Source organism: Phyllostomus hastatus, unplaced genomic scaffold (genome assembly GCF_019186645.2).
Source record: "Phyllostomus hastatus isolate PE091 unplaced genomic scaffold, TTU_PhHast_1.1 phas_contig_948, whole genome shotgun sequence".
Lineage (NCBI taxonomy): Eukaryota > Metazoa > Chordata > Mammalia > Chiroptera > Phyllostomidae > Phyllostomus > Phyllostomus hastatus.
The window spans coordinates 6,927,849-6,953,028 of NW_025333993.1; positions in this window are offsets into that span (position 1 = coordinate 6,927,849).

A 25,180-nucleotide genomic window follows, 5' to 3' on the forward strand; every position below is an offset into this window, starting at 1 on the left:
TTAGAGAGAGAAGGGAGGGAGAAAGAGGGAAAGAACTATCCATGTGTGGTTGCCTCTTACATGCCCCCTACTAGGGACCTGGCCTATAACCCAGGCATGTGCCCTGACTGGGAATCGAACCAGCGACCCTTTGGTTCACAGGCAGGCACTCAATCCACCGAGCCACACCAGCCAGGGCAAAAACGCCTTTTTTAAATGTGGTATTTCATAGTCACCTTGTTCCGAAAAGGATTTCAGGTAGTCACCTTGTTCTGAAAAGGATTTCAGGTAGCTTTGTCAAGGCCAGGAAGCAGTAAATGAAAGCAAGATGCTCCTGTCCCCCCACGGAGGCAGGAAAGGCTTTAAGACGTATCCGACTCCCCTGCTTAACACCCCTCCCCCACTTCCCGTCACCACAGAGAACACCCATAATCCTTTGCAGCCAAGTGGAGGCAACTGCCCTTTCCAGGTTCCCGGGGACATGGGGCACGGCTGACCTACCCCTGGGGGACAGGCAGATGGTCCAGCTGCGCCTGCCTGGGGACTACACTTGGCAGGGAGGGACGCAGGGATGTCAGAGGCCACGAAGGGTGTCTGTGCTGTGTGACACAGGACACAAAGCCTCCTGCTTGCGTGCGGATTTGCAGGAAAAGCGACGGGACTTGCCAGGCCTTCCCCGGCTGCCTCACGGACAGAGAATGTCAACCTCCTACCTTCCCATTTTTTCCTGAGCACACGCCGGCCCGTCCTCCTGTCGGACTGCCTCCTGCGGCAGAAAGTGAGCTCCACGAGGGGAGATGTTTTCTGTCCCGGCTGCTGGGAGAGCACCCAGAGCTCAGTGAGGACTCAGTAATCAGGGGCGTCCGACCCGCGGCCCGCGACAAAATGTGATGATGAGATTTTTGGGGGGATTATGTGTCAGTGCATGTAATGGGTGGCCCAAGACAACTCTTGGTCCAGCGTGGCCCGGAGACGCCAGCGGGTGGGACAGCCCTGAACTAGATGGATTACTCCACTGTTCGTTCAGGGGTTCCCGGCCAACCACTCCATTGATGGCTAGAGGACCGGTTCGCTGGTTAAAGCAATGAACACTTCCGTGTAAGTGGATTTTCCTGCGGTGGTTGGGGTTCAAGGAGAGTCCTACCCTAAATCTGTAAACAGTGGAGGAGGTGGAGAGTGAGATAAGACAGAGAGGACACAGGGGTGGGGAGATGGCAGCCCGTGGTCCAGGTCGGGCGGGCGGGCTTCCCCAACCAGACCGGGGCCACGCCGTCACCAGCGCAGCCGCTGGACTGGCAGCACCAGCACCGATGAACCGATGAGCGCTGGCAGCTTGTTAGAAATGCCCGAGCCCTGGGGGGCTCGCTGCTGCAGCAGAGCCGGGGGTGGGGGGCGCCTGGGTGGGGGTGCCACCGGCAGGCAACCCGGCATTTCCAGCGGATGGGAGGGAGGCAGCCACCTGCCCTGACAACTCCCTCTGTCTCCGGGGAGCGAGGGAAGGGGCTGGGGCAGGAGCCCAGGGGGCCTGGGGGTGGGGGACTAAGGCCTGGTCTGCAGGAGGCTGGGAGCAGAGGAAGCAGCGGAGCACTGCAGGCTGGGGCAGGCGGAGACCATGCCCAGAGCCCGAGGTTGCAGCTGCCTAACCGGGCCCCTCTGCAGGGTCCTCCGGGCCCCCCGCTGCATGCCATCCAGGTGCCTCCAGCACGGGGGTCACAGCACTCCCCACCCTCGCGTGCAGGGCAGTGCTTGCTCTCGGCCCCTTGGCCCTTCCCCTCCTGCCCAGGCCCCAGCAAACCCCATGCACCCCGAGGTCTCCGCTTCATCGTCACCTCCTCCAGGAAGGCTGCCCTGACTTCTTGGCCCCTAGAACCCGGCCTCTTGGAACTACTCATCGCACTTGAAATAGCACGTTCAGTGCAGACACCCCTGCTGGGCTGGAAGCTTCAGGAGAGCAGCCCCCGCGTCCCCAGCCCCCAAGCGAGGGCTTGTCCACACTAGGCTCTCGACACGTATTTGCTCAGTGAGTGAAGTCACAGATGATTGGCCGTCTGGAAAAGTTTGCCGCACTGGCAAGACTGGTGCAGTGGAAAACGACATTTCTTTCTTGAGCGCTCCGGCAGATGTCTGGTGCCTCCCTGCCTTCCCAGCTGACAGACGGCGACTCTGCTCACGCGGTGGGCACGTGGGAGGCCCTTCCCCAGCCCCGCGGCCGGATCGCGACAGTGAGGGCTCCCAGGCCTCTTCCAGTCACGGCCCAGGGGGAAGGGGGCGCCCCAGTTCTGGTCCAAGAGACAGAAGGGGAATGCACTGGGACTTCGGGCGGACGGGGCCTTCCCCGATAACAGGGGCTTCTGGGTAACCAACTGCCCCAGTCCGCCTGGACTTTCCAGGGACGCCCACCCCCTTCAGGCCTGGGCAGAGGGGGAGGGTCGTCACCCTGAGTGTTGACCGCTTTTTCTTTCTGCTTGAGACGTGGCTGCGTCTGCGGCTGCGTCTGCAGCTGCAGGGACGTCTTGTAACCGTGAGGCGATGTGTGTGAGGGTGAGGCTCGGACTTACGGGGAAGACCTGAGCCGAGAAAGGGTCCTTGGTGACGTCCCTGAGCCACGCGACCACAGCCCTGGGCTGTTCTACCTCTCACCTCTCGTCACCTGACCTAACGGGTCACCTTGATGGCCTAAGTCACCCTTAGGTGGGCTTGCCGTTACTTGCAGCTGAAAGCAATCCTAACCGATACAGCCGAGAAACTGCAGGGGAACAGCGCCCGCAACAAGAAGCCCAGTGGAGTGCAGGGGACACAGAAGGCAGCTCTCAGAGAGCCCCGGGCTCTGCAAGCGCCCCGGCGAACCGCGGGAGACCTTCGGATCCGGGTCTGGGGCTGTCATGCTGTCATGGGCGCGGCACGCACGCCATCTGTTCAAATATTGTCAGACAGAGAAAGCCTGTGTTGAAAACTCCAGCTCACTGACACTGCACGTCCTGCCTGCCTCAACAGGCAGAGCCATTCCGCGAGGATTCCCACGAAACAAAGGCGCCTCCGCGTTGCCTTTGCGGAGGGGGAGTCCGAGGAGCGGAGCCCCGTGCGCCCTTTGTCTGGCTGACGGGCACGGTTTCACGGCCCAGCAGAGGTGTGTGGGGCTTGGCTCCCTGGAAGGCGGCTCCGCCCTTCCCCGTAAGCTTAGAAACAAAGTGCTTTCTTGATGCGTCTCTCATCAGCCTTTCCCCAGCAGCCTCCCTGCAGCTGGGAGCACCGAGGGCTCTGCATTTCACAGGGAGGCTCCTGGGAGCACAGCCTCCCCCCCCCGCCCCCACAACACCCCCCGCCCAGCCTGCCCTTCCCTCGTGTTGACTGGGGGCATCCCGCGCCTTGCGGCTCCTCTCCAAGTCAGAAGTCTCCCCCGGTCCTTCATCCCTCGTTCCTCTGGGTGGTGGTGGCAGCTTCCCCGGACAAGGAAGAGGCACAGAAGACATGAACCCGCTGTTGAGATTCAGCAGCTAGATTGCTGCCCAGATAGCGCTTTGCGGGGACTCCTGAGCACCCGCAGCACCCTAGCGGGGCGCTTGTCCTCGGTGCTGATGGCTCGGGGGCCAGGTCATTCTCTGCGGGGAGTCGCTGTGCACATTGCAGGGTGTTTGGCAGCGCCTCTGGCCTCTGCCCCCACCCCCTGTTGTGACGGTCAGCGATGTTTCCAGACATTTCCAGATGCCCCCCGGGGAGGGGGCAAAGTCACCCTGGTTGAGAACCACAGATTTAGGGGGACACAGAAAGTATAGCACAGAGGTTCTGAGGTTCATCAAAGCTCACCAACTTCTCTGCGAGTTGTGGGGGGCGGGGAGGTGGAGATGTCTATTTGGGAGGGGCCGACATCCGCGACAGACTTGGGTGGGATGTCCAGTCAGCTCACGTTCTGGTGACACACGGGGGGACAGAACAGGAGACGCCGGTCTGCGAGTCCCCCCGAGTGTTTGATGACAGCGTCCCCTCAGCCCCCGACCCTCTGGGTTTGCGTGTCACTTTCAGGGAGTCCCTCAGAGCTGACTGTCCACGCGAGTGTTGGCGCAGAGGGGTCGGACACCAGTGGGGGCGAGGTTCCAGCGCACCGAGGCCCCGTGTTCAGCTGGCTTTGGGAGCCCCGCGTGGCAGAGGCCCAGCATGCCCCCGGAGCCGAGGGAGGCAGGCCCGGCCCCGCTCCTCCAGGGAGTGGGTCCCAGGGGGTCAGCGCCGCTGGGGCGCAGCTGTCCCCCGGCTGCCCTACCAGCCAGCAGGTGCTTGGGTTGGGCTCTGGAGGAGGGTGGCGTGCCTGCAGGCGCTGGGGCCTAGACAGACGCAGGGAGTTCAGAGGCTGGCGGGGGAGCCAGGACGCAGGAAGGAGGGGAGGGTCGCTGAACCGCACACCGTCAAGGGCAGAGACGGGCTGCCGCTGGCGTTTGGGAGGCAGGCACTGGTGACATCGGAGGTTGTCAGGCAAGGATCCCTGGAGGAGCCGGGAGCTGCAGTGAGCCCTGGGGGCTTCGGGGAGCTGGCGAGGGCGTGCGTGGACTGAGGACAGCGGGGGGCTGGGGCTGGGGGCAGGTGCCGGCCCAGGCAGAGGGGACGAGGTGGCAATTCACAGCGTCCTTCCCGGAAACAGGGACCGAGCTTGACAGAGGGGCAGGAGAGGAGGTGGGGCTCTGCACGGGACCGGGGGTCTGCCTGACGGAGTGACTGGGGTTCAGGCCACGGGGCAGGGGTCCCACGGGCCGGGCCGAGCTCAGCTCACACCAGCCCAGTCCTCCCCGCGGAGCCAGCCTGCTGCCTGGCTGTGCTCCCCCCACGTCGACGGCAGTGAAGGAAGCATTCCTCCACAAGGGCCCCGTGTGCGGCGCGTGGGGCCTGCCCCGTTCCTAGTGTCACACCCCATTCACCCGAGCGTGCAAGAAGTGCACCCCCGCCTGGAATCAGGGAGTCCGGCCATTAATAACCAAGAGAATGCGATCAGTGAAAATGGCCAGCTGGGAATGCTTAGGTCGAAAGCCCCCCTGTTCCCCAAGCACCAGCTGGCGGTGGCTGGGTTTCTGCCGGAACCCTCTGGGGATCGGCCTGGGCTCGGCAGGCCCCCAGCGTGGGGGTGCGGCAGGGCCCAGAGCCCCTGAGCACGGGGGGCCGCTGAGAAGGCCGCTCCCGTGTCTGGGAGGCCACGTTTGGAAGCCGACTCCTCAAGCTTCCTCCCACGTGTCCCCGGGCCCTCACGGTGTTCGGGTGGCAGGAACCTGGTGGGGTCCCTTGTCTGGCTGTCGGTGCCACCTGGCAGCCCCTCCCTGTAGGGCTCAGCTCGAGGGGCAGCAGGAGGGGTGGGAGCCCAGAGCACCTTCAGCGTCTGGCTCTGTGGCCCAGGTCAGGAGCGGGTGGTCCCCAACTGCCACACCAAGTGACACTTCTGTCTACGGGGAATGTTGGGTCCCCGGTGCTCACCCCACAAGCTCTGCAGAGGCGACCCGAGCGGGGCAGGCTCCCTCTGGAACCGACAGCCTTGCGCAGGTCCGTCTCTGCTCCTGGGACCGGCTGCCCGTCCCAAGCACACAGAGAGGTTCCGTCCCCCAGGCGATGCCACGCCGGCCAGGCGGTGGGCTCTGGGTGGCATTCGCTCCTTAATGTCCTCGTGTGAGCAAATGGGCCACCTCACTAAATCCTGCTCATTCCCAGCACAGTTCTGGGGCCCCCGGGGCCAGAGGGCGTCTAGAGACTGGGGCACGGAGTCACTGAAACACCCCCCAGAGGGTGGGATGACCGGCAGACAGGCGCGCACCCTAGCGAGGGGGTGCAGGCTGGTGATGCTTCACCGTGCAGCTGGGCCTCCGGCCACCCTGGGAGCCAGGGCCGGGGCCTCCGGCGGGCTGCGTGAGGGCAGAGCACGGAGAAGGAGTGTCCTCGGAGGAAGGACCCGGACTTGCATGCAGGCGGGAAGGCACCGGGGAGTGCCCGGAACCGTGTGGGGTGGGTCGCAGGGAAGGCGGCCATCTTCCACCCTGGAGCTCCACTGCTCAAAATTCAGGTTTCCAGAGAGAGATCAAAATTCAGGTTCCCACTGCTGGGCCGGCTCTTGGTCTGGGGAGGGCACACTGACCAGCAGTCAAGGTCACACACACAGACAGACGCTGGTTCGGCAGGGTGCCGTTGGCAGGCCTGGGCGTGGGTGCTGGTCATGGGGGAGCTGAGAGGGAAGGGGACTGTCCCCAGGCTGGGATGGCCTGGGGCCCGACGACAGGAGGTGGTGAGTGGGCAGCCCTCTGGCCAGGCGGCCAGAGAGCCCGGGAACTAAGGGGGAGGGAGCCCTGGTCCCCGTGGCAACAGCCGGGCGTCTGTCCCGTGCGCTTGTTCTGTTGGCCCTTCTCCTGGGAACGAGCCCCTTCACTAAGGGGCGTTAGTACACCGGCCCGTGACTCTTCACGACCCCAGGTCTGCTCGTTCCACAGGCGAGGAGGCCAGGGACCCCGGAGGCCTGGTCTGGTCCACGCGGCTCTCCGACCCCCTCGACGACGCCTGCTAGTGCCTGTTGGACCTGGGGGCAGCTCCTCTGCAGCGCCAGCTGGCTCGCTTACCGGACAAGCCGGCCACCTCAGCTGGTCCCGGAAACCTCAGGCTGTCTCCTATGGTAACTGCGGTGGGGGCCAGGGAGTGTCCGGACCCCAGAGCTGGGCCCCGCCTCGTGGGCCATCGGGCGCTGCTCTCCGCCCTGTCGTCCTGCAAACCCTGCGGGCATTACAGGCCCCGAGTGCCCCTGCAGCCAGAGCAGAGGAGGAAGACCCAGTCCCCGGCCCGGTGACCCACCACACCGGGTTGGGGACGCAATGAGCAGCACCGTTCTGAGTCTGGTTTTAAATTAGTTTTTTTTTGGTCTCACTGCATCATTTACAGGATTTGAAAGTCAGAAGAGTACGAGAAGGTAGGGAGGGGGAACGGCCGCCCCACCTGCCCCTCCCCCCACCCCTTCCTTCCTTCCGTAGGCGTCTCCTCCAAGGTCCCCCCGAGAGCGGCCTTGTGGACTCTCCAGTCGCCTTCAGGGCTGCCCGCCTGCTCCGGGGGGGGGGGGCGGGGGGGAGGCGGAGGGGGGGGCAGCCTGTCGGGTGCACGTCAACCCCGCTCTCCAACTCAGAGGGAAACCTCTCTCTAACCCATCTGACGGAGCCTGGGAAGCCTGTTCTGAGGAATCTTCGTGCTGAGGACAAAGACATGAGCTGCGTACCTTGGTGGGGACGGAAGGAGACTGGACTTGGGGCGGTGAGCACACAGCAGAACACACAGATGATGTGTGACGGCATTTCCCAGCTGAACCCTGCATAACTTAATCAACCACGGTCGCTCCAGTACATTCGATAAAAAAGAAGAAAAAAATGCATACTTTTGTTCATGCAATAAATTAAAACGAGACCGACACCGTCAGTCCTGAAATCGTAATATTCTATCATCTAGGAGGGGCCCACGTCCCTTTGGCTTTGAAACATTGTTTTGTCTGGCGTTCAGAAAGCCCAGGAATAAAGCCCGGGGGAGCCTCTGCATTTGGAATGGCCTCTGTCATAAACAGGACCCCGGGGGGCCCGTGTCCTCTCCAGCCAGTCCTCGGTCCCTGGGCGTAGGAACCACTGCAGCCGGTCCAACCGGGGGCGCACCAGGAGGGAGGAGGGCGCCCGAGCTCACAGGCGAGAGACTGTCCCCCTTCGTGAAGGAAAAGGAGCGGCCTCTCCCCTCCTCATCTTCACAGACTCGGCGCATGCGCAGCGAGAGGCGGTCATAAAGCAGAGCCCAGGGGCCCGGGGCCTGAGCGCTTATAAAGGACACATCATACAGCAGCACACGCCTTGGACAGACGGGACTTCTGACGCACAGCAGGGTGCTGGGAGGGACTGGCGGGCGACGAGGACCAGCAGTCTCGCCCGGGGACCGGCCGGGCAGTGTCAGCACCAGCTGGCCTTCCCTGGGGCACGGAAGTCAGAGAGAACCCAGGACACCCTGCTGGAAGCCCACGTTGTTTTTCAGGGGCTTCAGCAGTAAAGCTCCTGTCCTTCTAGATTTTTAAAAAGTCCTCACTGCAGGTACATCTATTAATTTGAAAGAAAGAGAGATGTCATTGTGAGAAATGCATGTCGGTTGCCTCCCGTATTCACCCCAACAGGGGGGTCAAACCCACAGCCTGGGTACGTGCCCTGACTGGGGATCGAACCTGCAACCCTTTGGTGTACAAAACAACGCTCCGACCAACAGAGCCACTCGGCCAGGGCTGTCCTTTTCGATTTCCTAACCTCCCAGGCCAAGGGTCTACAAACTCTGACCTGGTGCGTGTTTTTCTCAGTGAGGTTCTGGTGAAACGCAGCCGCACCCACTCACTCACGTGTGAAGCAGTGGCAACAGGGACCCCGTGGCGGGGGGGCCCGCAGAGCTGAGAATATTCTCTCTCTGGCTCTTTACGGAAAAGGTTCGCACGGGTGTGTGTCACTGCAGTCTGGAAACCACGCGTGCGAGGATTTCCGACACAATGCGATCTCTCCATGTCCAACAAGCCAGAAGACCGCCTTCCCTCCGTTCACGCAGCAGCCGCACTCCCGGAAAATACTGTGCAAGACTCACCGTACGCTGGTAAGGAGTTCGCTTCTAGGCGCCGACACTCACAAGCGGGTTTTCGCTGACGTGCATGGTGCGTGGGGCAAGGGACAGCTTTCTGCCGGGAGCTGCTGTTCTGGTGCCTGCTCGGTCCCTGGCTCCTGTCCCCTGGATGCCAGGACCCGCCCCCTCCATCTCCCTCCACCTGACCGGGCCCATCAGAGATGCCTCCTCCAATCTCCAAAACAGCCCCTAGGGGGCAGTGTGCTGTGTTGAGCACTGCATGTCTACCGGACACTGCCTGGCTGTCCAGGCTTGGGGCCAGGCACCAGGCCAGGCTGGGGAGGGGGAGAGGGCTGGAGAGGCCCGCGGCATCAGACTTGCTGTCCAGCCCCACGGAACATACATGGTCATTAATTAGGGCTGCCGGGGTCAGCAAATAAAAATGCTGCATGGAATACTCCAATACTAAAAATTATTGGTGGTCTCCTTGACATTCAAATTTAATGGGCAGGGGTAAAGTGTTCTGTGTTCTATTTGGCAACCCTACTGACAACACGAAGACCAGGGGGGGCATGATGACCATGGCGGTGCAGGGTCCAAGGGCCTGAGGGCCGGCCCGGGGGAAGGAGGCCCTGGCGCGGCCTCTGCGTGGGCCGAGTCCCACAGTCGCAGGAGCTCCTTGAACGCTCTTGCTGATCCGTGCAGTGGGCGTCCACGCCCAGCTGGCCCTTGAGGCGGTTGAGGGGCTAAGAGATCGTCGTGTACCCCACACACCTCCTGCAGCGGCAGGAGAGGGCTCGGGCACAACCCTCCCCCACGATTCGACAGCAGAGCCCGCGCCCCAGGGCTGGGCGAGGGGTATCGGGCTGGGCGAGGGGGTCAATCGGGATGCGCAGGCGTGGAGGGTGGCGGTGGGAGCCCCGCCGGTGGACGCGGTCTTCTCACCGGAAAAAGCGGGTGTCAGAGGGCCCCGTGTAGAATCAGGGTTTCGGGGGAGCAGCGCAGGAGGAGGTGCAAGTCTGCATGGCTGCCGAAACCAGAAGCCGCCGGCGAGTGGGAAGAGAGTGGTTTTTCTGTGTCCTTGCACCACAGAGCCCAGCCCCCCGGAGGAGGAGTAGATAGGAGGTGTGCTTGTGATCTCAGGAAACAGGGGCCGAGCCCCCTGCCCGCACCCCACGGCAGGCGCCTCCGGTCGAGCCCCACACCCACAGCCCCGCCCACTCAGGTTTGCCCGGCCACCGCCTGCCCTGCATCGGAGCTCCGGGACAGGTCAGGAAGCCATGGACCTGGCGAGAACATTGTCCCCCTCGGGACTTCAGTCCCCCAGGTCCTCACCGACAGGGAAGTTCCACCCACCGTGGGGTGAGTGGTGGCCCCCCAGGATGTCCCCGGGGGCCTGTCATTCTTCCTCAGCTCAGGAGTGCCCTTGTTTGTACTTCTCAGCTTAACTGGACCAGCTTCCCCCGAAAGTCTGACCCCGCGCCTTTGGGGGACAAGCTCGCTGTCAGTGGTGGGCTGTCCTTCCCACTCCAGTAGGAGAGAAGCCGGCCTGGGACCTGCAGGGGACCTGAGGGCTGGGTTCTCCCCTCGGTCCTGGCCGGTGTGGACCCCACCGCCCGGGGTGGGCAGTGGGGAGTTCGCAGGCGTTTACCCTCAACTCCCCAGGAAGAGGAAGCGGAAATCTAACGAGAAGTTCAGGGAGCCGGAGCTGGGGGAGGGGGTGGACAGACTGGACCTGCGGAAAGTCTGGGTGCGGGAAGAAATTGTTTTTTTTTTTTATCATGTCAACTTTTCCCCGATTATAAAAATATTTTTAAAGTCTTTGTTGCCATTACAACATTATGCTTGCTGAAGAAAAATTTAGAAAAAAATGCAGAAGAGTGAATCATAGCAAATGAAAACCATGCGTGATCTTGCTACCCAGACAAACTGTTTTTTTTAAGCCAAAAGAATAATTTAAACTAACCACCACTGAGCACCGCCAGCTCAGTCAGCCTCTCTTTGTGAGTGGATGAGAGTCATTTGTTTTCCACATACGAAGTGTTCGTGTAGAAACAGACACAAAGCGGGTTTTAAACGGTCCTTGGGAGCCTCGCTGTGATCTCTCCTGGTCGGCTCACCTGTGACTCTCCTCGCTAAGCCCTTGTTTTCACAGCCCGTCTGGAGGTGAACTTCAGTTCAGCTCTTGCTACGATAATTACAAAGGGATGAGGCCTTGCTATGTGGACCCTGATACAAGGCACAGTCTCTCAAAAGCAGACCCGAGGGGGCCTGGCCCTGGGGCGGGGGAAGGCACAGAACCCAACAGGTGTGCCCCAGCTCGGTCAGACGTTAGCCACGTGGGACAGACGTGAAGCCTCTGGACCTCAGTTTCCCTGTCTGCGGAGGGGAGGGGGACCTGTAGCAGCGCCTCTCACCTGAGGGCGGACATCAGAAACCCCTGGGGAGCTTTTAAAAACAGGTCCGTGTGGTCCCCACCCCGAGGAGTTCTGGCTCAGTGTGGGTCTCGGGCCCTGGCGGGTGCTGGGGAGACCGAGGGCGCGTCTGTGACTTTTAGAAGCTCCCCCAGGCGGTGTGCGCAGGAGTGGCTCGTTCCAACTCCAGCGGATGTTGACATTTTCAAGCATTTTGTGAGCTGATTGTTCAACAGTCATGAGTAAAACGTGAAATCTATAAACCTACAATTAAATACATCGCACTTAAAACGAAGGTAACAAAGCCTCAAAACCCACCACTTGCTCATTATCTTAGGGCAGTGTCCTGTTATCAAGGCTGTAGGTGTTTGCACACACTGTACCTGTAGAGCAGAAAGGTGGTATCGATGTAACCGGTGACACGACCCCCTTCCGCGACCTCCCGTCCATAGTTTACAACCAGCTACTGTGGCGGAATTTACACCCCAGGAATCGGCAGGGGCTACCTGATCAGGGTTTTTCTCCCCGCCGATCCGGCTGTTAGCACTGCCCAGCCCCGCACTGTCCCCCGTGGGATGTGGGGCTAACTCAGATCCCTGTTCATACAGGGATCACCCGCTCATTTAAAAATGTTCTCGGTCTGAAGATGAGGCCTCTACTAAGCTTTGGCTCGCGGAGGGGCGAGTGGCTCCTGCAGTCCCTGGCTCTGCGGCCGTAACGTCTCCTTCTCCAGACATTTCTTTTAAAGGAGAGACGTGTTTGCTCTGTTCCCCCCCGCCTCCCCGCCCCGAAAAAGCAGGTGTGTTTGTGCGGGCCTTTCAAGTATCCTTAAAGCAAACAGGCTTGATAAGATCTTTCCTTTGCTCTTTTCTTCGTCCTCCCGCGACGCGTATCGATCCGGGTCTTTCCCCAGGCGGGGAGTGTGCTGGCAGTGTTTGTGCATTTCTGCAAACAGATGGCCGTGGACGCCGGCAGGGCACAAGCGGCTCTGCGACGGGGAACCGGAGCCGAGGGGGGCGGCCAGCGACTTCCTGTCCTTTCGAGGGTTTGCTGTTTGGAAGATTTTCACGGAAACCCCGCTCTGTGGCCGGGCCCCTTTGTAAAATCCCCGAGGGGAAATCGATTCCCTCGCTGGCCTTTCGGGGAAAGTTCAAGCCTGCCTTGGGTGGGGCGCCTGCCTTCCAGCTGCAGGGATCTCTTTTTGGCGCAGTGAGGGAGTGAGGCAGGAGCGGATGGCGCGTCAAGTCCTAGGAGGTGCCAGTCGGTGTGAGAGGTGGGCCCTGCGTGTCTCCGTCCAGGTGCCCAGGACACTTGCCTGCCCCAGTTCTGAAGCAACTGCCAAGTGGAAGGAAGGAGGTCCGTGTCTCCAAGACCCCTGGTCAGTGGTAACGTCTAGGTTGGAGCCCATGGCTTGTACCCGTGGGCAAACAAACTCCCTAATTCTGGAGCCCAGATTTAGGGTCCTGCCCCAACCCCACCGGGAGAGAGAGAGCCCACCCTTGCACGAGGTCAGCTGCCTCCGGAGGGTGAATCGAAAGCTGCTGATGACCTGTGTTTCTTTCCAAATGTGCCAGCCAGGGAGGAGCCAAGAGTGACGGCCGTGAGGGCCAGGACCCAGGCCAGCGCCCTCCCTCACCTGGAAGGGCCCCGCGGGGCTTCCCGCGGGCAGCCCGGCCCGGCCCGCTCAGCAGCCACTGCGCACGCAGCTCCTTGCCTCCCGTAGCTCTGGAAAGCAGCTTTATTTGAAAGCAGACCCCTGCTTGGGCTAGACCAGACTTACAGAATGGAAAAGGGGGGACTGTGGTCATTTCAGAGTGCCGTGGGGAGGGAAATAGGGCGCGGTCATTAAAGTGGGCTCTACCGACAAAGTTGAAAGTTCCCGCAGTCTTTACCCTCACGTTGCTGTACGGGGTTGAACAGTTTCTCCCCAAAACTCATGCCCACCTGGAGCCTCAGCATGTGGCCTGACTTAGAAATAGGGTGTTTGCAGAGGGGTTAGGAGAAGGGCACCCTGGAGGAGGGTGGGCTTTATGTCCCCCGGGACCGCTGTCCTTTCAGATGAGAGCCATCAGCACACAGAGACGCAGACACGGGGACAGCCCTGTGACGAGGGGCAGAGATGGAGTTTCACCGTCATGAGCAACGTCAGGGGCCGTCAGCAAACCGCTGGGCCTGGGCGGGGGGGCGAGCAAGGGTTCCTACTGGAGCCCCCAGAACAGCAAGGTCCAGCACGCGGCCGGCCACCCACGTGGAGGAGGGAGATTTCCTTTGGCGGGGAGACTGGCAAGCGTCAGGGGTGGCCGGAGCTGTGCAAGGGGCTAGCAGGGGACCTTGGAGAGGCCCACAGCCCCTGGACGCGTGCGGCCTCCCCAGGGTGTCAGTCACGTCCCCCATGGGGACGTTTGTCTGTGAGAATGCCTGCACTCGTTCCCCTTGGGCTGCTGGGAGGAGTGGCCGGGCAGGTCCCCAAAGGCTGTTCAGGACCTTCGAGGCTGTTGTCGCTGCTTTCTCACCCCGCCCTCCAGCCCAGTGCCCTCTAGTCCCTTCGCAGGCGTAGCCTTGGGCAGGAGGAAAGCCCGGCTAAGGCTCTGTGGATTCAACCGCACAGCCCAGGGGGGCGGAGGGGCCTGTGGGGGACAGCCCATGTGGACCGTGCAGGTCTGGAATCACTGGGCAGTCACCCTAGGGTGCCCCCTTATCCTTCCAGATGCTGCTGAGGACCAGGCAGCCCACAGACGCTCTCCGCCAGGTGCTCTGCTGCCACGGGCCATCACGGGGAGGGGGGCTGGGGACAGGAGGCCTGAGCTGCGGCTCCCTCCCTGTCATGACCGAGTAGAGTTCCCGAGGCAGTGGAATGTGCGGCAGAGAGATGCGTCCGTCCCTGGAGATCTAAGACCCTCTCCTGGCGGCGTCTGCCGGAGGTGGGACTTCTGTCAGCTTCCTGGTCTGGGGGAACGCGGCGCATGCCGGGTCCACGCCGGCGGGCTGGCCGGCGGCCTTCGGGAGCCCGTCCTTGCACGGAGGTCGGGTGGGGACCGGCAGACCCCAGCTGACCGTGGACACTCCTGTTCCCAGCCCCCGGCGCTGGCCGGGTGCCGGTCTCGGCCTTATCCGTTGTCCCCCGGGATCGACGCCTGCCTTCGGAGTCCGTTCTCCGTTTGACCACTGGGGTGGGGGCCATCTATTAGATCTCCCCCCAGAAACCTGTCTGGTTCTATGGCTGAAGAGCTGCGGTGATCACGCTCACGCAGGAGGTATTTCCTCGGGGAGTTCTTGCTTCTTTTGGTTGAAGGGGAAAAGTTGCATTTTTCTGCCTCATCCTGTTGTGAAACTGTTTCTTTCCTTGGATCCATTCATTCAGACAACACCTCTCCGCCTTCCCGTCTCTCACTGCTGACCTTCACTTATCTCTCCTGAGATGTATACCTTACACACAGGTCTGTCGCTCTCGTTCAGTTTGGTGCACTGCCCCACCTTCCTCCGGGCCGCCTCTCCGCAGCCGTCCTGAGCCCGGCTGTGGGTCCTGGGTGGGGCCCTGGGGCCGGGCGCACCCCGCCTTCCCGTGCCCGGGGACTTTCCTGTGTTCTCGTCACAATGTCTCGTCACAACCTTCTAAAATGTCTTCACTCTGCTTTTTTTCTATTCACAACCTCTGGTGTGGATGGAAACCAAGTATCCCTCTAAGTCCCTGCTTTCAGCCAGCTGCTCGGGGTTGTTCACACCGAGCTGTGAAGTTGCCGGGGTCGCCGGGGAGTCCAGTGGTTAATTTTCTAGGGCCCACCAAGGGGCTGCACCGTTTTCCACTTCCTTCCGCAATGCGTGACGATCCCGGCTTCTCCACCGCCTCACCAACACTTGTTATTTTCTCTTCTTTTCATAATATTTTGTCTTCCCCGTGTGGGTGTGAAGTGCACCCTGTTATTTGTAAAGCCTTAGGGCTTCCTCTGGTTCCTCGCAGTGTCTGCTGCCCCATCATTTCAGGCTGTGCTCGAACCCTGGGGGCTCGGGTCCCGCTTGGCCGTGCCCACTTCCGCGGGGAATCATTCCCTCTGAGAGACGGAGGACCTGCTGGCTGCTCACGTCGGGCTGTGCCAGGCCACGGGTCGCAGCTTTACTGACCAGACTATGAGCTGACAGCCACCCAGCACCCTGGAGACCAGGGATCCAGGAGGGTCACAGTGGACATGGGCACGGCTGTCTGCAGGGACCTCTCGGGGGTTCTGCTCCCGGCAGAGGGGCCGTGGGAGCTGGGCACCATAAACGTGCCCGCTGCCCAAGGGGAAAGACGCCCGGAGGTGAAGGGTGGGTGCCCTGAAGTGTGAAATACGGGAATCTGGCCCTGGGCACCTGTCGGCTCTGGTCTAGAAGCTGGAGGGGAGGCGGGGAGGGGCCGGGGGGAAAGCACGAACTGGCGGTTACGGAACAGTCCCGGGATGTAACGCACAGCACAGGGAACACAGTCAGTGACACTGTAGTAACTACAGACAGGGCCGGGTGGGCACGGGAGGTGTCGGGGATCCCTTCCTACATCATATAAACGTCTAACCTCTGCGCTGTGCACCTGAGACCGATACAAAATAACATCGAACGTCAACTATAGCAGAAACATTAAAAAAGGGGGGAATAAATGTAAATATCCTCCCCAACACTGCAGCTAATATAACTTATGCAGAACCCCCTCCCCAACCCCCACACAAAGCCTCTGTCTCGGGTGGCGGCGAGACCCAGCGCGGGGAACCGGGCTGTGCTCCGCAGAGTGCCTGGTGTCACGTTCCCGACACAGGTTGGTTCCTTTACTGAACCCCGCAAGTATTTCCAACCCCACTTTAAAGACGGAAACGGACACTCAGAGGAGAGCACGGGACACTCATCCGAGGCCACACGGTTCAGGAGCAGCAGGGCTGGGACGCGAACCCAGGCCTGCCCGCCTCCACCACCGCCGTGCGTCCCTGTCCGCCACGCCCAGCCACCGCGCTGGGGCCCGGCCCAGGCTCCCCCGCCCAGCGGGGGGCTGGCGTGATGCTGCCAGCCAGACCGGACCTGCAGGACGGACTCCGCAAGGCAGGGGCGAACAATGGATAAGAGCTTTAAGCCAAGCTCCGGAACGAACGGGCAGGATTCCTGAGCTTTCCAGACACTGGGCTTCAGTGGCGCAGCCCAGCCCAGGAGGCCCGCCCGGTTCTGGCCACAGGACGAGGCCGGGTGGGAGGGTGGACGTGGCCGCACTGCAGAAAGTCACCCGGGCAGGATCCGCAGCGAGAAAAGACATTTCTGTTTTCCTCCACCTTTCCCAGGCAGCCAAGCAGTTCAAACCCTACTCTTCATGTTCCGTTTTTCCTTAAAAAATGGTTGTGTTGCCCTGGCTGGCGTAGCTCAGTGGACTGAGCGCGGGCTGCGAACCAAAGTGTCGCAGGTTCGATTCCCAGTCAGGGCACATGCCTGGGTTGCAGGCCATGGCCCCCAGCAACCGCACATTGATGTGTGTGTGTGTGTGTGTCTCTCTCTCTCTCTCTCTCTCTCTCTCCCTTTTCTCTCCCTTCCCTCTCTAAAAATAAATAAATAAAATCTTTAAAAAAATGGTTGTGTTGTCTTTTCCTGGTCTTCACTGTCTTTAAAGAGCCACTTCCTGCGTGTGGTTCTCCTCACCTACCGGGTGGTGGGCCCCCCACCCCTTCCCTCCGCTCGGGGCCGCCGTGCTGGGTGTCCTGCCCGATTTCTCCCAGGATTTCTCCTTCACACCCTCGCTGTTCCTCCGGCGGTTTTCCTGCTTCCCCGGGCCACTCTCGGCCTGGACTTTCTCCTGAACTTGGACACCAAGAGGCACCTGCGGTGACCAGCAACAATGAGGCCTAAGAGAACAGGTCATTCGAGCCGGGAGAGACGTCAGTGAAACCATCTTAGTATTTGATTGGCCTTTTGTTAAGAGAATAGTGACTCTCTCAGCCGGCCTGAGAGACACACTGGCCCCTTTTCAGAGTGGACAGAGCTGGGACGTCAGGGGCCGACGAAGCGGCTCGGAGAGCCGAAGCGAGGCGTGCTGCCCGCCCGGACGGTCCGGAGGCCTGAGGGGACTCCGCAGGGCAGGAGCTGGGCCCCAGCCCGGGGCGCGGTGGCCTCAGGAAGGACGACGCCCACCGGGGGCCAGGCGGGTCCGATCAGCGGTGAAGTCCAGCTGGGGGAACCGACCGCGAGGGCAGCAGAGCCGGCCAGGTGAGTCAGGAGCCAAGGGGCCCCTGGGCCATGGGCTGAGTGAGATGCTCCGGAGGTGCCCAGCAGAGCGGTCAGGTGTAGCACCGCACCGGCCGGGGCTCACCGACACGGCGAGCTGCATGTGTGGTTTGCAGAGCACTTCTCCGCTCGGTTTATCTTGAGGATGGAGTCCCCGCCGACCCTGGAGGTTGAACGGTCAGAGCAGGCAGGTGCACTGGGGGCAGGACGGGCAAGAAGGGGAGGGAAGGAAAGGATGGGAAGCCTCCACACCGAGCAGATTGCGTGGTCAATGCTGAGTTCGCCGGCTTGCTTTATTAAACGCCTCCAATTTCTGGACTCGAGAGAGAGAGAGAGGTCTGTTCTGCACCCTAGAAGGTGTGACCGACCCATCTCTGTGTCCTTACTTCGCTTTTGGCCAGAAGGGATGGTTTGCGTGCCTTCTGACAGCTGAGCGCGTGGAAACAGGACGGTAATTGTGGGATGCACAGGCTTTCCGTTCCTGTAGATTAGGGGCAAGGTCAGCTTCCAAGGAAAGATGAACTTCAGAAACTTCAGCGTGTTTCCGGGCTGTGCGGGGCGTCCGGGAGAGCCGCCCAGGATCCCAGAGAGAGAGGCTTGTCCTCGGGGTCTGTGAGCTCTCCTCCGCAGAAGGACGGGCGACGTTCCTCACGCCCCCAGAGCCAGACGGTCCCTTCTTCCAGGGAGGAGTGAGCGCAGGTGTATAGATAAGTCCAGAGGCGCTGCAGCAGCAGCCGCCGTGCTGTCTGCTTCCAGACCATGGACCCCTATGAAGTCGGGGCGCTGTGTCTGGGAGCGTCTGTCTGTGCCCATCGAGGAGGGTGTTCACGCTTCCTGTGAGCCTCGTCCCCACCCCCAAGTCCACGTCCACGATCAGATGGTGCACGCGGCAGCACCACCCACTGGGGTTCCCTGTGCTCCCTTTGGCTAAAACATTAGCGAGGCCGCATGAGGTGGTGGCCGAGAACGTAGATTCCAGGGACAAACCGTCTGGATTCAGACCCAGCTCTGCCAACTCACTACATGTAACTTTTCTGCGTCTAGATTTCCGCATCTGCACAAAAAATGGGGGTGATGAGAGTCCCACCTCATGGGGCAGTTGTGATAAATATTATTATGAGTAGGCGCCTGGCGTATATAGTAAGGGCTTCGTTTATGTGGCCAGTCCTTCTTGGCTGATCATCGCCGTGTGACATCGTGAGTCTCAGGGCCACTTAGAGCTGGCAGACCCAGGGGAGGAGCCAGGAGGACACTGAGGGGCCACCTGCCCATTCCCCGACGGCAAGTGAGCCGCCAGACACACACAGCGTGGCGGGCCGAGTGAGCGGGAGTCACCGCCAAAGGGGAGGCTCCTGTCAAAAGCCACCGGGTGCACAGAATTCTGTAAGGTGACGTGGTGATGTGCTCACCCATGCACATCCTTCAGAAGCCACAGGGGTGTCTGCTTTTCGGTCTGATTCTTCCTGCCGAATACGACTCCCTTTCTGAAACCTGTCTCCACCAAGGACTACAGGTGAAGGGGTGGGGGAGGGGATACAGGAGAAGGCAGCCAAGTGCTGGGAACTAGCCCGAAAGGCTTTCTTTCCCTGTGGCTTCTGAGACTTAACAGAACATAAAAAATTCAGTCAAAGCCTTGTGAGTCAAAAAAAAAAAAGGCCTAGTGATCTAGCTTAAGTGGAAGAGCTAGTTCCTCTGTGTTAAAAACGATTCCACCACCAAGTGCATAAAGAATCCCATTGTGTTCTCGCTACTCGAAACAATTCCGCGTGGAAAGAATTCCAAAAGCTCAAGTAGGACTACGGTTTCAGAAGCCGCGCAGAGCGGCCCCTCCCACACTCACGCGTGTGTTCTTCCGGAAAGCCCGTGGAGAAGGTGGACCGGGCACAACAGGAGGGCAGCTCGCTAACTAAATATCCCTCCCCTGATCCTTTTTCGTTTCTCATTTTAAACATTTTATTTAGGAACAATTCACCTAAATAAGATGCATAGATATTAGGTGTCTGAGTCCGCCAGCTTAGAGAATGGTATATATGTTGGTAATCATCATTCAAAAGAATGATATATATATGTATATATATATATATATATATATATATAAAGATTTATTTATTCATTTTTAGAGAGGGAAGGGAGGGAGAAAGAGAAAGAGAGAGAAACATCAATGTGCGGTTGCTGGGGGCCATGGCCTGCAACCCAGGCATGTGCCCTGACTGGGAATCGAACCTGCGACACTTTGGTTCGCAGCCCGCACTCAATCCACTGAGCTACGCCAGCCAGGGAAGAATGATATAGATAGAGGACATTTTTGTCACACCAGAAATTTCCCCCAAACTCTCTCCGATTGATCTCCTTCCTCCCCTCACTTTCTGACTCACGTTCACATGGGAACGTGCAGATTAGCTTTGCCAGTATTTGGGTTTTCTAGAAATGGAGGCAAAGTGTGTGTATTCTTTCGAGTTTGGCTCCTTTTGCTCGGCGTATTGTATTTGAGAGTATGGTGTGGAGTGTTTCAATGGTTCATTCTTTTTCATTGCTGTATAGTATTCCTTTGCATAAACAGGGCATATTTCGTTCTAGCAACACCTATTACGTAGATTTTTTTCTCTCTCCCTTGAATCACTTTGGCATCTTTGTGGAAAATCTGTCAGCTGTCCGAGTGTCAGTCTACTGGTCTAATTTTTCAGCTGATGCATGTGTGCATCTTTATGCCAGCTCTCTGTCTCAGCTCCTGCGGCTTTACACTGGATCTTGAAGTCACATAGTATAACCCCCCGAACTTATATTTCTTTATCAAAATAATTCTGAATATTGTAGATTCTTTCGGAATCAGCTTGTTTATTTCTTCCAAAAAAAAAAAAAAAGGCCTGCTGGAATTTTTTATAGATATTGTGTTGAACCAATATGTAAGTTTAGGGAAAATAGACATCTTAATGATATCAAGTCTCCCAATCGATGAACATGGAAACATTCCATGTATTTAGGTCTCTTTCATTTTCCTCAGAAATGTTTTTATGTTTTTATGTAGAGGTCCTGTGCAACTTTCAGTTGATTTATCACTAGGTATTAAAGTTTTTCAATGCCATTGTAAATGGTGCCTTTTCTTAAAATTTCATTTCAAGCATCTGTTACAGGCAAATAGAAATATAACGTATTTTTATACTGACCTTGTACCTTATGTCCTTGCTAAATTTGTGTAATTCTAGCGATCCTTTTTTTTTTGGTGATCCTTAGGGTTTTCTTGATATAAAATAAATAATTTAAGGCTAATTTGGATAGTAAGTAAATGTAAAAACTCAGATGCTACTGTTCCAACCACCTACTAATACGCCTTTGCTCCTAAAGCCTTCATTGCCAGGGATGACTTGTACAGAGGAAAGTTCCTAATGCAAACCCTTCACATCAACCGAAAAATGTCCAGACCATGTGCTCACGTTTCTAAATAACCCCCAGACTGAGCGGGGCCCCCAGGCTCCGCCACGATGGAGACTTCACACCTTTATCTACATGCCCTTTTAACTGCAGTAACTGAGTGTTAATACCCCGTGCGGTCATTTTCCCGCCACTCCTTGCGGCGTATTTCCTCTGTGTGCGCAGTACGCACGGGTGTGAAATACACTCCAGCTGTCACCTCGTAAGTCACGTCCTCGGTCCGGGTGCGGAGCCGGGAGGCGCAGGCTCAGAAACGACAGAGCCGCTGGTCAGGGAGCCCGACCGGGCACCAGACGCAAAGCTCAGTGGTTTGCGCGCACCAGTTCGTCCATTCCTCCCAAAGAGCTTCTGACGTTAGAGTCATCCCTAAACCCGTTTCTTAGATGAGGAAACTGAGGCTGGGGTTCAGCTGTTGGCCAAGTCCAGATTTGAATCAGAATTCCCTACTTGGGAGCCCAGAGTTTTGACCAGTCTCTTCCAAAACATCTGTTTAAAAAAAAAAAGTCACATCTCCCTACACTCACTGTGTATAGGAAAAGGAATTTAGCCAGGCTTGAAATGTAGGCTGATAAGAAATGATGCCAACTTCCATTTATTACCGTGCGATGTCGGAGGGGTGGTGGTAATATGTCTTCCGTGTCAGCGGAGTGGAGTGCTGAGCAGACCAAGCTCTCCCCCGGCCCCCTTCAGGGAGGGGCTGCTGTGAGGGGTGTGGAGCCCGGCGGCTGGAGAAACAGCTCCAAGCCCTGTCTCTGCAGAGGGCGGGTTGCCCACAGTGCCAGAGACGGCGGGCCACATCCAGCCGAGTTTGAAGGGTGCAGGGTTCACACCCTGGGGTGCTCCCTGCTGTTCAGGAGCATGGCCAGTTCCCACGCACACACACGACCCGTGCAGGCCCCCTGCGGGGCTGCCGATGACGCCCGGGCTGGAGTCACACAGCGACCCCCAAACAAAACAACACACACCAATCGAGTTCAGTAAAAGCCTGGCTAACGAGTCTGGGGAGCATGGGCACCAGGACTGGGAAAGGTCCCCCGTCCGTGGCAGATTACAGCGTCGTAAAGGCGCTCGTAAAACAAAGCCGCTGTGCTTCAGAGCAGGCTCTCGGCAATGAGGAGCTGTATCTGCTTTCACGGAGTGGGGAGAGGGGAGGGGCTCCCCCAAGAGTGGGGCGTGAGACCATCCGGTCAGACGCCATCCCTGGCAGATTCTCCCCCGTGAAGTCTGTACTGATGTTTTTATGATCGCTTAAATTTTCTATGCGTCGACCTTTACCCTTCATACCGTGGACGCGTAGGGGTGGGGAGAGTACTTAATAAGGCCTGGTGGCATTCCAAGAAAGTGTCACTCAGCGGTACCAGCACCGTCCTGGAATTTCCAGCCAGGGGGACGGAATTTGGCAAGGCCCCCGGACGTCCATCAGGGCACCTGGCGGCAGCTGCTCAGGGCGTTCCAGCCGGGCCCCTCCGCCCTTCCAGCCTGCACCCGGGTCTGAGGTTCCCTCCGTCACAGGCATCTCCGCCTGCGACCGCTCGGGACCCCGGGCCCGTCAGCTCACAGCGGAGCGAGGAGGGGTGCCGCTCGTCTCCGAACACAGAAGGGCACTTCCTTGGGGTCCTTTATGCCCCTCTGGACGCCGCTGACCGTGCCGTGGACAGAGCCCCTGCAAATGGCCTTGAACAAGCTCTGCATCACAAGAGGTTTCGGAGACTGTAGAAACACTCCAACTGCACTGCCTCGCGCAGCTTTAACCGCCCGACAGAATTGTTTTCATCCCTGCACGGCAGGGAGGGCGTGGCCGGGGGCACCTCCGGGTTTCTGCTCTCCCCACGGCCTGGTTTCCCAGCTCGCAGCGTCTCTGAAGGGGGCCAGCGGTCCCTTCGTTTCCATGACGCCCCCTGAGGATGTGCAGCTTCCTACCTGGAGCCATCCAAACACTCGGTGAAACGTAGGTGCACTCTCTAGAAGCTTTCATTCTAAGATATTTTGCCTCACCCTGGCCGGTGTGACTCCGTGAGTTGGGCGTTGTCCCACAGACCGAAAGGTCGCTGGTTCATTCCCGAGCAGGGCACATGCCCGGGCTGCGGGTTCAGTCCCTGGTCGGGACACACACAGGAGGCAGCCAATCGATGTTTCCCTCGCACACCAATGCTTCTCTCCCTCCTTCTCCCTCACTGTCCCTCTCTAAAATATTTTTAAAGATTTTATTTATTTATTTTTAGAGAGGGAAAGGAGAGAGAGAAAAAAAAAAAACATCAATGTGCGGTTGCTGGGGGCCGTGGTCTGCAACCCAGGCATGTGTCCTGGCTGGGAATCGAACCTGCGACACTTTGGTTCACAGCCCGTGCACAATCCACTGAGCTATGCCAGCCAGGGCTAAAAAATTTTTTTAATTAAATAAATAAAAATAATTTTCTCCCAACATCTCCTTACTTCATACTATGAAAAATTTCAAACGCACAGATGAGAAGGTAATAATACAATGCCCAGCTGCATCTCGCCATCCGGATTGAACGACTGTTAGTATTAGGTTGCCATTACTGCGATCTGTTTTTTGCTGCCGATGCAACTTTAAATAAATGACCGACGTTACTGCAGTAATGACACGCTATTACTATACATGTCAATCAGCATCTAAAAAAATAGGGGTACATCCCCCACAGCCGGCATTGTGTTTGTGTTCTTGACGGGCAGCCCCCCTCCGTTTGCTTCCTGGGCAACGGGGCCGGCAGCTGCCTTTCCTCCAGGGGGGCCTCTCACTCCATCACAATGACCTGTGTCCTCTCTCGCCTCCCCCCCAGGCCGGGCACTCACATGGAAAGGGGAAAACCCTCTTTCTCCCCAATCTCTCTCACTTAGCACTGAACCGTGGCCCAGTGGGAGCTAAGGCAAACCCTCCGAGTGCAGCACGTGAACGGGGGGAGAAGTGACCTGGGCTGGTCCTGGGCAGCAGGCCCCCTTCCCTCCTTCCTCCTGCCGCGGACCACACGGCTGAGCTGACCTTGCCCAAGCCACCCTGGGTAAGACACACCTGGCGTGGAGGTGCCGGGCTGGTCAGGCTCAAGGGAAGAAAACGTCTTGCCTGGGAAGAGTCGCCAAGGAGGCTCCGTGCTCGCCGAGAGGGGACGGTGCTGGACGGAAACTGCCCTCGGTTCGCAGAGAGGCCTTGACCCCGAGCCTCGGCCTGAAGGGCGAAGCCGGCCATTCTCAGCCTCTCATCTCAGGGCACGCCTAAACCAACGACTAAAATCCTGTGGCACAGCGAAAAATACGTTATCACTTTTCCTGATCTGACAAAACACAGGTATAATTTTAATTCATTCACATTGGATGGCTATTGCCGTGTTGGCTGTTGTCATTTTTTTTAAAGATTTTATTTATTTATTTTTAGAGAGGGAAGGGAGGGAGATAGAGAAAGAGAGAGAAACATCAACGTGCAGTTGCTGGGGGCCGTGGCCTGCAACCCAGGCATGTGCCCTGACTGGGAATCGAACCTGCAATGCTATGGTTCGCAGCCCGTGCTCAATCCACTGAGCTACGCCAGCCAGGACTTAAAAGATTTTTTTATCTCCACCTAAGGACATTTTTTTGTTGTTGTTTTTTAGAGAGAGCAGAAGGGGGAGAGAAAGAGATAAACATCAATGTGAAAGAGAAACATCCATTGATTGCCTTCTTGTACTTGCCCAACCTGGGATCACACTCGCAACCTGGATAGCTGCCCTGACCAGGAATTGAACCTGCAGCCTTCTGATTTACAGGATGGCACTCCAACCAGCTGAGCCGCATCAGCCAGGGCTGCCTCTGTTTTGTTTTGTTTTGTTTTGTTTTGTTTTTAATTCTTTTAATAGGTAGCCCTGCCTTGTTGGAAAGTCCGTAAAGTTCCTCCTTTCCTGGTGGTGTCCTGGGTCAGCTGGTTCTGGGGGTGGCCAAGCAGCAGCTTGCTATTCTTCCCGTTTCCGTGGTGTAAATGCTTTCCCCTTGGTTGACGTCAAGCTACCAACTCAATGTCGCTGCATGCAAAGGCGGGAAGAGTCCCCACAGTCCAGACCGGCGGTCTCCAGCACGCCCGAAGACGGTCAGAACCCCCAGGACAGCAGTCTGAGGAGGCACAGCCTACAGTTCTGCCCTTCGTGAAGAGCACTGTTGGAGTCTCTCCAAGCTTTTTTTTTTTAAGATTTTATTTATTTATTTTTAGAGAGGGAAGGGAGGAAGAAAGAGAGAGAGGGAAACATCAATGTGCGGTTGCTGGGGGCCGTGGCCTGCAACCCAGGCATGTGTCCTGACTGGGAATCGAACCTGTGATGCTTTGGTTCGCAGCCGGCGCTCAATCCACTGAGCTACGCCAGCCAGGGCTGTTGTCATTTTTTTTTTTAATTGGACAATCTAAGGGACAAGAGGTCCGTGCCCCCGACTGTTTACTCGTCTCTGCTGAAAACCACTAAGTTACAGAAACTGGACCAGCTTTCCAGACCCTCTCACCCCTCCCTCCCCCCCCCCCCAGCGAAAGTGGTCCTGTAATCGCGCTGTGATTAGGGGAGGCCGTGAGCTAAACG